General features: G+C 43.9%; 1 protein-coding gene across 1 annotated transcript in view; it reads left to right on the top strand.

Moving 5' to 3' along the window:
* The first annotated feature begins 288 nt into the window (after nucleotides 1-288).
* Nucleotides 289-14327, top strand: part of UBAP1 (ubiquitin associated protein 1) — a 56191-nt gene continuing 42152 nt past the window's right edge. Inside the window, exon 1 of the mRNA XM_024217086.3 lies at nucleotides 289-392. The gene's annotated coding sequence lies outside the window, so the exon portion shown is untranslated. The remainder of the gene's footprint in view (nucleotides 393-14327) is intronic.

Raw genomic sequence — 14327 nt, 5'->3', positions numbered from 1 at the left:
GAAGACATAATTAGAGCTTGTCAGGAATAGTTTTCCATAAAAAAAATGCCAGTTCATCAAAACCAGAACTTTTTCTGGGAATGTACTAGTTTCAGCAAAAGTTTTGTTGGGAAAAGTTTTTTAGGTCCACAGTGGAATTTCTGGTCAAACCGAGAGTGAGAAAATGAAGAATAGAGTATAGTCCAGTGGTTAGTATACTTACCTGGGATGTGGGAAACCTGGGTTCAAGCTCCTTACTCCTATGTATATTTATTTATACAAAGTGGGACATTTTCAACAGGAGATTGAGACTCATCTGGGATATATAGAAGAATGGCAGAGTGGGGACTTGACCCTCGGTCTCCCATATCCCAGAGAAGTGCCCCAACCACCAGGCCGTTGGCTGTTCTGAGGTGGGTCTCTGTTTTGCTCTGTTTTTTGTGGAGAAACATTTGTTTTGTTCCAAGGAGGAACAGGAAAAAATTGAAATCTCAAAATCTTCATGGGATGGGAAAACTGTGTTTGGCCCAGCTCTAGTCATACTCATCCAAGATATGGTGCTGAAAGGGCTTGCTGTTAATCCAAGAGGTAGAGTTTGTAGCTGGGAACATAGGAATTACCATATTGGACCAGATCCAAGTCCCTCTAGTCTAGTATCCTGTCCACCAGATAATTTAGAGGCAGGTGCAAGACCCCGACAGTAGGCAGATGGAGTAATCTGCCCCCACAATAGGTCTCATTCTGATCTCTAATGGTTAGAGAATGACTTAAATTCTGAAGCGCAAGGTTAATATCTTTCACAAAATTTATCATTAATTATAACTCTTGATAGTCCTATAATATCCAGTCTTCTTTCGAATCTTAAGCTCTTGGCCTCAACAATTTCCTGTAGCAGTGAGTTCCAGAGTCACTTAAACTACACATGGGGCGGGGGGTGGGGGGGAAGACATGTTTTGCAAAATAATATTTCCTTATCAGGTTTTAATTCCTCATCTTTTTAATTGAGTTGATTGTTCCTTTGTGCTATGAGTAGCCTCGGAAGGATTAGATTCTTACTGGTAATTATTGGTAAACATCAATTTGTCTGTATGCACATAAACTAATGACAAATGTTTTTATTGACCATCAAAATTTACAGATGAAGTAAGAAAAATGGTGCTTGAGAGTTTGATTTAAGGATACTGAGTTTGTATTTTTTGACATATGATATTGACCTTAGTGTTTTAATAGTTATAAAGTTTTAACTTTTTGGATCTCAGCATCTACTGTCATTACGTTTTTGTGCAACCCCCTCCATTCTCTGTTTTCCCCCATAGTTTCCTACAACTGTGAACATTTAAATTGATAAAAATAGAAAAGAATGCTTTAAAAATAAGAATCAGTATCTGTCAATTATAATAAAAATCAAACTCTGCCAAGCCTAGTTATGAGACAAGGAGAACAGAGCCTCGCAAATTTCCTTTTCTAGCCCATTCATCATTTTATATACATTTATCGTGTCCTCCCTTTTTCATTGTTTGTTAGGTAAACGGTCCCTGTCTTATGACCTCTTCAGATGAGTTTCCATGGCCTTGACCATCTGATACTGTTTGACAGTGTCCCTGCCCTAAAGATCTTAGTCTTGTTAAGACACAGACAGAACAATTCAACCCAGTATGTGTGATGTGTTAGAGAATTTCTGGAGGGATCATAATAGAAAAGCTCTGTGAAAAACGTATTTAGGGAGAGATTTGTAGGAAAAGAGGGGGGGTTACTTGAGAACAATAAAAGAGCTGTTTTGCTTTACAAGAGCTTCTCTGCGTCATGACAGAACCATTTGGTTTCTCGTCCCTTTGCTTTATATTTACCTATCCCTGATGCCCTAGAAAGGAAAAACTATTGGTTTTACGGAGCATGCTCTGTAATCTACCTCTGGGATTGCAGTTGATTGATACAAACTTGAGCACACATTACCTCCATGTTAATCAGCGAGGTGGCTAATCCTCTATGGTATGTTGCATTGCTTAGTGCCAAGGTCCTTTTGATATGGTCTGAGTATGCAGTGTTTGAGTCTGTAGTAAAAAGAACAAGGAGTACTTGTGGCACATTAGAGACTAACAAATGTATTTGAGCATAAGCTTTCGTGGGCTAAAGCCCACTTCATCAGATGCATGCAGTGGAAAACACAGTAGGAAGATTATATATACATCTCTACCCCGATATAATGCTGTCCTCGGGAGCCAAAAAATCTTACCGCGTTATAGGTGAAACCGTGTTATATCGAACTTGCTTTGATCCGCCGGAGTGTGCAGCCCCGCCCCCCTGGAGCGCTACTTTACCGCGTTATATCCGAATTCGTGTTATATCGGGTCGTGTTATATAGGGGGAGAGGGGTGTGTGTGTGTGTGTGTGTATATGTGTATATGTGTATATATATATATATATATATATATATATACACACGCACACAGAGAACATGAAAAAATGAGTGTTGCCATACCAACTATAATGAGACTAATTGATTAAGGTGGGCTATTCTCATCAGGAGAAAAAAAACTTTTGCAGTGATAATCAGGATGGCCCATTTCAAACAGTTGACAAGAAGGTGTGAGTAACAGTAGGGGGAAAATTAACATGGGGAAATAGTTTTTAGTTTGTGTAAAGTATCAGACGGGTAGCCATGTTAGTCTGGATCTGTAAAAAGCGACAAAGAGTCCTATGGCTCCTTATAGACTAACGGACGTATTGGAGCATAAGCTTTCGTGGGTGAATGCGTCTGACGCAGTGGGTATTCACCCACAAAAGCTTATTCTCCAATACGTCTGTTAGTCTATAAGGTTCCATAGGACTCTTTGTCGCTTAGTTTGTGTAATGACTCATCCACTCCCAGTCTATTCAAGTCTAATTTAATGGTGTCCAGTTCGCAAATTAATTCTAGTTCTGCAATTTCTCGTTGGAGTCTGTTTTTGAAGGTTTTTTGTTGAATAATTGCGACTTTTAGGTCTGTAATTGGGTAACCAGGGAGGTTGAAGTGTTCTTCGACTGGCATTCTTGAGACAAGAGGGTCTGTTCAGAAAAGCCAGTGTCGGTTGTGTTTTGCCTCTTTAAAGTAGGAGAGATCAGATTTGAGTTGTTCTAAATCTTTGCTTCTGTTGGGTATTTCCATCAATGCTAGATTATCTGAGAGAGCCTATTTTCCATGAGCTATGTGAGTTTTAAAAGGACTGCCTTTACACTCTGTAAGTTGAGTTGAGTCTGCTGTTTTCCTTGAAGAAGCTGCGGGCTTTATTCAGGATCCTTAAACTTGTGGTATACGTATAAAATACAGGAGTCTTGAAATGCTGTGTTGCATCAGCTGCTTTATGATTAGGGTTAGAACAGAAATTTGTGACTAATGCCTTACATTTTTAGCTGTCCTATCAGCAACTCTGACATCATAGGAGTAATAGTTTAACTGGGAAGATCAATAGCTTAGGAGGATATGACTCGCACCCCTGAAGTCATCATTGCTTCTGTTGTTAGAAAACAGGCTGAACATGAACTTTACTTAAAAAGCTATTTGGCTGGTGGTACTGGATAGTTCAGAGGTTGGTAATGGGATCAGGAGCTTTTAACTGCTGGTTAAAGTCCAACCTATGTTTATAGGCACCTGAATTCATTCCATACGATGTTTGCAGTGCTGTAGCCATATTGGTCCCAGGATATTAGAGAGACAAGGTGGGTGAGGTAATATCTTTTATTGGACCAACTTCGGTTGGTGACAGACACAAGCTTTTAAGTTAAACCGTGCTCTTCTTCAAGTCTCTGAAGAGGAGGAGCACGGTTTAATTTAAAAGTCTCTGAAGAAGAGCTCTGTGTAGCTCAAAAACGTCTCTCTCTCACCAACAGAAGTAGGTCCATTAAAAACTATTACCTCACCCACTTTGCCTTCCCATACAATGGCTGTCTGGTAGCCTGTGTGAAGTCAGTTTGGTTAAGTCCAGTCTGAATGGACAGATGTACACACACACACCATTTCTACAGTTGGCCCTACTTACTGATAATCTCAAGAGGCCACAGATTGAAATGGCTATGGAGACTTGGGTCTGGTCTGCACTTCAGAGTTAGTTCGTTGCAAGGCAGCTTACGTCAACCTAATTATGGAAGTGTCTATGCTTAAATTTTGCTCATGCCAGCGTAACTGCCCCACTAGCCTACTTAATAACCCCACCTCCACGAGTAACGTAGAGTCAAGGTCGATGTAATTAGGTCAATGCAGTGTCAGTGTAGATGCTCTGTTGCTTAAGTTGACTGTTACTGGCTTTCAGGAGCCATCCCACAATGCTCCACTGTAGTGAGCGAAGACTCACTGGCACGGCGCCTCCTGCTGGTCGTCTTGGGAATTAGCTCTCCAGCGTATGGAGTGCCCTCTGCAGGCCGGTGTCTCGCCTGCCACCGGCCCTGTGTCCCTCCCAGATCCCAGTGCCCTTTACCTCAGGATTCTGCCCCAGCAGTACCCCCACTCTCTGGGTCTCCCCTCCCAGGGGAACCCTCTAAACCCACCTTGCCTCAATGGCTACTGCCAGTCATCATCTAGCCCCCGCTCACTGGGGCAGACTGCAGTCTGTAATGGCTGCTCATCATTGGTGAGGGGTTAGGACCAGCTGCCACTGCCTAAGCCCGGGCTGCAGCCTCTGCAATCCCAGTACCTTTTTTGGCCTTTTAGCGAAGCCCACAGCCTGGGGATTTACCAGGATGGAGCTCCCCAGCCCTGGTCCGTTCCATGTACCCTGAGCTCCCAGGCAGCCAGGTCCTTCTCCCTCCAAGACTGGAGAGAGACTCCTCCAGTGTCTGGCCCACAGCCCTTTTATCAGGGCCAGCTGGGCCCTAATTGAGCTGGCCACAGCTCTGGCTGCTACTCCAATCAGCCTAGCTTGGCTGTTTTAACCCCTGTTCTCCAGGAGTGGGGGAGTTGCCCCACTACACCCACCCTGACAGTACAATCGATACAAGTGCTCGTGGTGAGGATGCGCACCACTGACACACGGAGCTAAGTGTATCATGCACAAATGATGTAATTACTGTATGCCGACATAAGTTAGATTGACTGACTTTTGTAGTGTAGCTATGGCCTTAACCTTCTTCCATCCATTCCTGGCTCAGGAAGTGATGCTTCTAGATGTGGAGGCACATTGGCATGGCAGTGCCTATGTTACGCCTGTTCTAGGGACAGAGCACAGGATTCTTAGGCTTTCAGTTTGACATGTTTCACCGACACTAAACTCCTTAAAATAAAAATATCTTAATAAAATCTTAGACTTCTTGTTAAGCACCATGTAAAAGAATCCTATATATGACTTGGGATTTAGGTTTCCTTTCACTCTAGCAGAACAACTGGGTGCTACCTGGATATCATGAATTTTGTTGTCATGCACTACATTATAGTTCTGTACAAAGACAAGCTGAAATGGAAGTATAGTTTAGTATAATATGTACAATTTAGTAGAGATGGGAATTTGTGAGAATGAGAAAATTACCTTTAATGGAACACATTGAGTTGATTGTGTGGAAAATGGATCCGATTGTGCTGTGCTTATGCAACCTAGGAAAAGAGTATCTGGCATCTTAGTTTCTAATTAAGCATTAGAGCACTGACTTTGAACCTGGGTCTCCCACATCCTGCTCCGTGCTCTGCAGTGGACTTCCTGTGTGCCCTGGGCAAATTATCTAGCCTCTTTGTGCTTCAGTTCCCAATCTGTAAAATGGGCATAATAATGCTTCCCTACCTCACAGGGGTGTTGGGAGGATAAATACATTAAAGACTGTGAAGTGCTTTGAGATCTACTGATGAAAAGTGCTATATAAGAAATAGACATTACTATTATTCATTATTACTAAACAAAAATACAGTAGGACCTCAGTTACAAACACCTCGGGAATGGAGGTTGTTTGTAACTCTGAAATGTTCGAAACTCTGAACACAACATTATGGTTGATCTTTCAAAAGTTTACAACGGAACATTGACTTAATACAGCTTTGAAACTTTACTATGCAGAAGAAAAATGCTGCTTTCCCTTTATTTATATTTCAGTAGTTTACATTTAACACAGTACTGCACTGGTTGGTTGGTTTGTTTATTTTGGACTCTGCTGCTGTCTAATTGTGTACTTCCACTTCCAGATGAGGTGTCTGGTTGACTGGTTAGTTAGTAACTCTGGTGTTCGTAACTCTGAGGTTCTACTGTATAATTAAACAGAAAAAATTAAATCCCCCATATATCCCTCATGGAAACATCAGGTAAAAGAAGTGTTTAAAAACAAAAAAAAAGGGGGGGGGGAGTGATAGAACCGCCCTTTTTTTGTATTCCTTTCTCAGTGGTTACTGTGTCCTTAAAGTTTTGCTTCTCTCCATGATATTTCAGGTTTTTGCATATCATTGTGATGTAAGCTCCTCACAAGACTGGACTTGAGTTACTAATTAACATTATTGACAGGGATACAGCGTAATTGACAGATAGGAAGCTCTTTGTATTTACAGTTCTGTGGTCATTTTACAAGTAATCACATTGCTGTATTTAAGTGGCTCACTCTCATACTCTTCTGAGTGAAGCTCTTTTTATTCTGACTTTGCAGGTGAGTGTCTGGAAAGAGATTTTTTTTATAAAGGTTTTTTTGTCCTGAGTTAGGGTACGTCTACACTTACTTCCTGGTTCGGCGGTAGGCAATCGATCTTCTGGGATCGATCCCGGAAGTGCTCGCCGTCGACGCCGGTACTCCAGCTCGGCGACAGGAGTACGCGGCATCGACGGGGGAGCCTTCCTGCCGCGTCTCGACTCGCGGTAAGTTCGGACTAAGGTACTTCGAATTCAGCTATGTTATTAACGTAGCTGAATTTGCGTACCTTAGTCCGAAGTGGGGGGTTAGTGTGGACCAGGCCTTAATTGCGGAATCATGAGACTAGGGAAGTAGACACAGAACTATCTTTGTCTGGAATGGGTCTTTGTAAAACAGTCATGGGCCAGGAAATAGCTGACAAGAGCAACTCACTGTATTCAGTCTCTTTATTTTGGGGCTTGCCACCTCCTAGTCTTCCAGTACTTAGAACCTGACAGAAACAATCTGCTCACGAGAGTCACTAAACTGTCAGATGGGAACAACTGAATCACTATATTTGAATGGTGTCCTAGGACAGGTGAGGCTCCAATTCACTTAGCTATCCTGTACCCCAAAGCTTCCTCCTTGGGTGTAGGAAATGGGTTGACACTTGCATCATGTTGATTACCTTCTTGATTGTTACTGCAAACATTTATCGTGTGCTCTGGCACTGATGATTATGAACAGTTAAACTGATTTTTATGTTCGGAAGAGAAGAGGTCAGAGGTTTCTATTAATTTATAACTATACTGCTCTTAATTTTTGCTTTAGTCATAGCTAAGTGATATTGCAAAGTGGTAGCTCGAAGTGTCGTGTGGGCACAGACTTCCAATTTATGTAGTATCTTCCATCTGAAGATCCCAAACTTGACAAATAGTACTGACTGTAGCCTTGTGACCCTGGGACGTATTATCTCCATTTTAAAGACAGGGTAAACGGCGGTAGTTCGAGATTGCAAAGCTGGGAGTGCTCAGATACCACACTCATTGTGGTGTAAATATTTAGATAGTTGTGAGTTGCCCATGGTGTCACAGTGAGACAAGAGCTGCATAAAGAATGGAGAAATGCTCCTGCACATTCTAACCAATGGAGATGCTGCTTCTCCACTTAGATGAGCTGCCTTCTCTCAGGGTACACCCTATGCTGCCAAAAAAATACCCCTTGGCAGCGAGTCTGGAGAGCTGACTTGGACTTGCGCTACGGGGCTAAAGATAGCAGCTTAGCTGTTCCCACTGAGGCTGGAGCCCATGGTTTGAACCTGGTGAGGGGGCTGGAGCCCAGCTTCCAGCCCTAGCAGAAACATTTGCACTGTTTGTTTTTAGCCCTGTAGCACGAGCCGAAGTCAGTTGACCTGGGCTCAGGCTTGGTGCCACCGGTTCTTTTTTGTAGTATAGACATACCCTTGCTCTGTAACTTCCCTTTCTTTGCACTGAGCTTCCGCATCACAGTGTACAGGTTCTGAACATTTTATTTCCTTTCAGGAGGTGCTGGCTGTATTGTGGTATCAGTCCAAAGGAAGACTTCAAATGCACTCTGGAGAAACATTTCATTAATGAAAAGACCTGTGATTTTAATACTGAGGGTGGTGAACTGGGCAGTATTCAGGGTAGTATTGCGAAGGGAACTGGCTGTCTCCTAGTTTCCCTTGGAATTTGGAGCAAAGACAGTTGATCATTCTTATACCTTCATGGAGCCCTGTAGTGCATAGTCTTCTGTCTTTTACCCAGACTATTGACACACAAATGTGACACTTTGTTGTCACCAGGTAGCACCGGATTTATTTTCTAAAGTAAGCCGGCTTGGCTCAGACATGCTGGGGAAGGAAGGCAGACTGGAATGGTTCCTAGGTGATGTGGGGAGGGAATTTAGTGTTCAGGGACTTGTCATATTCTCCCTCACAGCTCTCTGTCTCCTAGAAGAAAGTCCAAGGGTTAGTTTGCCTCACTTCTCCCTTGCAGTAATGACAATCAGCTGTGCACACTGCACTCAGGCATGTGAAGTCACTGTCTGTTGGGTTTCCCAGTGGAGCTGTCTACAGGCACAGCTGTTGAACAGTCATGTGGCTGTCACAACCAGCAGTTTAACACCAGTCTTGGTTTCATTTTGTAACTGGATTGGAGCTGGTGCAATTGGGTCAGAAGAAAGAGGCTACTCTATTTCTTAAGACTTCTCTTACTTATAAAGCTAGTAGCTTTGGTTTGTTATAGCATTGCCTGCCCTAAACATTTCTGTGGTGGTTGCTTTCTTGAAACTGTAGCAGCAACTGTTAATGTGCAGAGAGAAATGCTAGTATGCGCTGTCTACTGCTGGGCAACTGAAGGTGATGTAGGCAAAAATCAGTGCAGAATTGCCAGCCTGTATGAAGACAACGGACCAATTTATGAATTGCTGTTCCTTTAACAAAATTTAGTTTCATATCAAAAGGCTGGGAGAATAAACTGGCAATGAATGCTTTCTTAACATAAAAGAGGGGAAAATTGTGTGTTCAGTTGGAAGCAAAGGGCGGAAGGGAAAGATAAACTTGATCTTTACCAGTGTGAGATTAAAGCTGGGAGACTTTCATAAAATGCTCAGTGTAAACGCTGGGCTGGAACTTGGGAGAACTGGAGTCTGTTCTCGGCTCTGCCACTGGCCTGTTGGATCACCTTGGGCAAGTCATTGCACCTCTGCTTCAGCTTCCTCATCTGTAAAATGGGGATAATGATTCTTCCTTCCTTTGTAAAGCATTTTGACACCTATTGAAGAAAAGGGCAGTATTAGAACTAGGTGCTGCTATTCTTATTTATTATGGGACCGTGGCAAGATAATTCTCTGCTCTGGGCTGGTTAAGGAAGTATATGCAACAGTGAAATACCACTTTCTTCTGGAATGGGATATGAAGCTGATGGGTTTTTTCTAATGTTTATTTAGAAGCAGCTTATTTTCTGGATGTGCTTTTCCTTCCCTCTACTGCTCCCCCACTCATGAGTATGAAATTGCCATTTGTCCGGGGAACGCTAATTCATACATTGCGGGGTTGGGCTCCGGTAGGCTTGTAATTCTGTGTGTGTCTGTCACCTTCAGTCTCGCATAGTTTCATGTGTTTTTTCTGTACATGAATTTAAATCAGATCCATTCTGAGTCAGTTTGGTGAAGTGCTGATGTACATCCTACACCTGGTCATCAAGAGGTCTCTTCCATTTCTCTTTCATGTGATTCTGAATGAACAAACAGAAAACTTGGTAGGTGCTTTAAATAATAGAAATAATTACACTCAGAGCACCACTGTTGGAACATAGACGTTATCATACAGGATCAAGACCAGGATCCATCTAGTCAGGTATCCAGTCTCTGACAGTGGCTAATATCAGGTACTTCAGGAGAAGGGTGGGGCCTTGTCTGTTATGGGGAGGTCTAAAAAACAAACTACCAAAGAAAGGCAATCCATAATGGCCAATCTTGCAATTGTCTGCCTTGGAGGGACACTGCTTCCTAACAGTAGGCAGTTGGTTTGCTAATGCCCAGAAGAGCTCTGGGTTTCATTGCACTTGTGAATTTTTCTTAGCTAGTGTAAGTGCAGCAGTTCACATAAACCTCATTGTTTGACTGCAGAATCAGGGCGGTGTTGCCTGTATCTTCCTCTTTCTGGATCCTCAAGATGATGTCATCGGACTTGCTATCTGAGCTGTATTTCTTCTGTTTGTAGAGTGGTCTGTGGTAGGGCTGCATCCTGCTGCAGAACGTGAAAGTAAAGAGATTCTGAAGAATAAATCCCTTTCTGTATTCTGCTGGACGCTCTGCAATTTGTCCACATCCTTTCTGTAGTGGAGGGCCCAAAACTGGCCGCAATACTCCAGATGTGGCCTCACCAGTGCCGAATAGAGGGGAATAATCACTTCCCTCGATCTGCTGGCAAAGCTCCTACTAATGCAGCCCAATATGCTGTTGGCCTTCTTGGCAACAAGGGCACACTGCTGACTCCTATCCAGCGTCTCGTCCACTGTAATCCCCAGGTCCTTTTCTGCAGAACTGCTGCTTAGCCAGTCGGTCCCCAGCCTGTAGCGGTGCATGGGATTCTTCCGTCCCAAGTGCAGGACTCTGCACTTGTCTTTGTTGAACCTCATCAGATTTCTTTTAGCCCAATCCTCCAATTTGTCTAGGTCACTCTGGACCCTATCCCTACCCTCCAGCGTATCTACCTCTCCCCCTAGGTTAGTGTAATCTGCAAACTTGCTGAGGGTGCAGTCCATCCCATCATCCAGATCATAATGAAGATGTTGAACAAAACTGGCCCCAGGACAGACCCCTGGGGCTCTCCGCTTGATACTGGCTGCCAACTAGACATTGAGCCGTTGATCACTACCCGTTGAGCGCGCCGATCTAACCAGCTTTCTATCCACCTTGTAGTCCAGTCATCCAATCGTTTTTTAACTTGCTTACAAGTGTACTGTGGGAGACCGTATCAAAAGCTTTGCTAAAGTCAAGATATATCACGTCCACCGCTTTCCCCATATCCACAGAGCCAGTTATCTCATCATAGAAGGCAATCAGGTTGGTCAGGCATGACTTGCCCTTGGTGAATCCATGTTGACTGTTCCTGATCACTTTCCTCTCCTCCAAGTGCTTCAAAATGGACTCCTGGGGGAGTCAAAGTCTACTTTTCTGAAGTCCAGGGTCTGTATTCTGCTGCTCTTCTTTCCTCCTTTTGTCAGGATCCTGAACTCAACCATCTCATGGTCACTGCTGCCCAGGTTGCCACCCACTTCTCCTTCCACTACCAATTCTTCCCTGTTTGTGAGCAGCAGGTCAAGAGGAGCACAGCCCCTAGTTGGTTCCTCCAGCACTTCCACCTCCCCAACACTCTTCAAAAACTTCCTGGATTGTCTATGCACTGCTGTATTGCTCTCCCAGCAGATGTCAAGGTGATTGAAGTCTCCCATTAGAACCAAGGCCTGTGTTCTGGAAACTTCTGTTAGTTGTCCGAAGAAAGCCTCGTCTACCTCCTCCTCCTGGTCTGGTGGTCTATAGCAGATGCCGACCACGATATCACCCTTTTTGCTCTCACCTCTAAACTTAACCCAAAGACTCTCAACAGGCTTTTCTCTAGTTTCATACTGGAGCTCTGAGCAATCATAATGTTCTCTTACATACAGTGCAACTCCTCCACCTTTTCTCCCCCGCCTATCCTTCTTGAACAGTTTATACCCATCCATGACAGTGCTCCAGTCATGTGTGTTACCCCACCAAGTCTCTGTTATTCCAATCACTTCATAGTTCCTTGACTGTGCCAGGACTTCCAATTATTCCTGCTTGTTTCCCAGGCTTCTTGCGTTTGTGTACAGGCAGGCACCTAAGATAACTAGTCGATTGCCCTACTTTATCAGTATGAATCAGGAGGCCTCCCCGTTGCACCCTCCTCCTTGTGTTTTCTCCTGGTATCCTACTTCCCCACTTACCTCCGGGCTTAGGTCTCCATCCCCCGGCAGACCTATTTAAAGCCCTCCTCACTAGGTTAGCAAGCCTGCCTGCGCAGATGCTCTTCCCTGTCTTAGTTAGGTGGATCCCATGTCTTCCTAGCAATCCTTTTTCCTGGGACAACATCCCATGGTTGAAGAATTCAAAGCCCTCTCTCCGACACCACCTGTGTAACCACGCATTTACCTCCACAATTCAATGGTCCCCACCTGGGCCTTTTCCTTCAACAGGGAAGATGGACAAGAACATGACTTGCGCTTCAAACTCCTTTACCCTTCTTCCCAGAGCCCGTAGTCTGTAGTGACCTGCTCACGATCGTTCTTGGCAGCATCATTGGTGCCCATGTGGAGAAGTAGGAAGGGGTAGCGGTCCAAGGGCTTGATGAGTCTCGGCAGACACTGTCACATCCTGAATTCTAGCTCCAGGCAAGCAGCACGCTTTGGAGTTCAAGCTTCCCCAGCCAGGCAGGAGTGGAGGAGCTGCCCAGGGTTGCTCCCTGGCAACTGAACACTGCATTCCAGAGTTGCTTCCGGTGTCGTGCACAAGTTGTTGGGGGTGGGGTGGGGGCTGAACTTTTAAATTGTGACACTCCCTCTCACTCGCAGCAGGCACCAGTCGTCTCTGGCAGAAGCCCCAAGCCCCACCACCCTGCAGCAGGGCAGAAGCCCTGAGCTTCCTTCCCTGTCCCCCGTCTGGTAGGCATAGGATGGGGCGGGTGGGGGGAGAGAGGATCCGCAAGCCACACTTTACTCTAAAAGAGCCATAGTTTGGCCACCTTTGCTCTATAGATTTTCTTTATAGGACCCATTTCCGATGTGGCTAAAACAGAATTAGGTGCCTTGTTGCAGCTGATAGGCCCTCAGACATTTAACTGAAGCGCCTTTAGGGAAGGGCTACGTTTGGTAAGATTTCCTTATGCTTGTCTAGTTCCACAGTAACCAGAATCCTGTAGATTCAGTCCACTGGTTGCAGCTTTCGTTTCCCCTAAAGGGTAATAACAGGGTAACCGATGAGAACGTGGCTGCTTTGTACCCATTGACCCTTGGTTACATTTTTAAAAACAGGGTTCCTGTGAAACCTGTCTAACACAGTTTGGCCAGCCACTGTGCACTGACCCACACCTAGCTTTCTTCTTCTGTAGATTGTAATTTAAAAAAAACAAAACATGCTAAAATAACCCACTGTTCAGCACAGTCTGGACTGGCTGGACAAACTTAGAAACAGATTTAGCTGGCACTGTGTTCAGAGATGAAACAAGGTTCCTGATTCTGTTTTAGTCCCAGTTGTACATAGGACCATAGGTATACGTTTGGCTTGTCTTTTTAGGTTGTAATTTAGAACTTGTCTTTTGGCTGTACAGTTTCTTTGCTGAGTATTACATGTGGGGAAGAAATGTTTCTGCTGACACCACAGCTCGTTGGACTTGTAAACAGTACCTAAAGCGAGTATTGTTTCCCTTAAGACATAGCAATGGTCACTTCCCCAGGCTGTAATCCTTGGCAGAATTGATATTGAGAGAACACTTACTAGAAGCCCTGCCACAGGAAAGTCAAAATCTCTTCACCTTGCACGTATTTCTGCATAGACTCTTTCCTAAGACCCAGACTTACCATTCTCTCTTCTCAGCCTGACCACAGGGGTTGTACCAGGACAGATTTTCGGTGTTTTAGGTGCTCGAATACCCTTGATAGGTACAGTGCCTGACGCTAAATAGAAAAGAGTGAACTAGCATTGAAACTTACTCAGACTGAGTGAAAAATCATTTGTCTTTGACTGTTGGAACAGGTAGTTGACTAAATTAAAATCAAATGGTATTGTGGACGGGCTGGTCACAACTCCATAGTATTAAGATTGAATTGAGGCTTGCATTCTAAGCCTTCTTTTTGTCCACTTCAAACTTGACTGGAGTAACAAATTTATTAGCAAATTGGGGTGCTTAATAGAATACAAGATAAAGTTTTTTTTTTAGGAAACTTAGTGTCAGATTCAAGATGTGTATGTTGCTCAATCAAAAATCACATTTTATTCAATGAATTCTATGATTCTTCAGCCCATGTGCTTTTCACAGTAGTAGTACATTTTTGGACCTTCCCGTTTCATACGTTAATATGAGGCATGGTTCAGAAGAGAATAATGTAGGATCCAGTCCCTACTGGGAAAGTTTCCCTGTTAATGTAGCTGTCATCAAGAGATGTCAAGGGCACACTAAATATGGAGATTTATTACTGACTTCAGTATCAGTTATGAGTTCCCAGGTGCGTTGAGATTTGGTGGAAATTTTG

Source organism: Terrapene carolina, unplaced genomic scaffold (genome assembly GCF_002925995.2).
Source record: "Terrapene carolina triunguis isolate 2854851 unplaced genomic scaffold, T_m_triunguis-2.0 Scaffold998, whole genome shotgun sequence".
In the NCBI taxonomy this organism is placed as follows: domain Eukaryota; kingdom Metazoa; phylum Chordata; order Testudines; family Emydidae; genus Terrapene; species Terrapene triunguis.
This window is presented reverse-complemented; position numbering and strand designations above follow the sequence as displayed.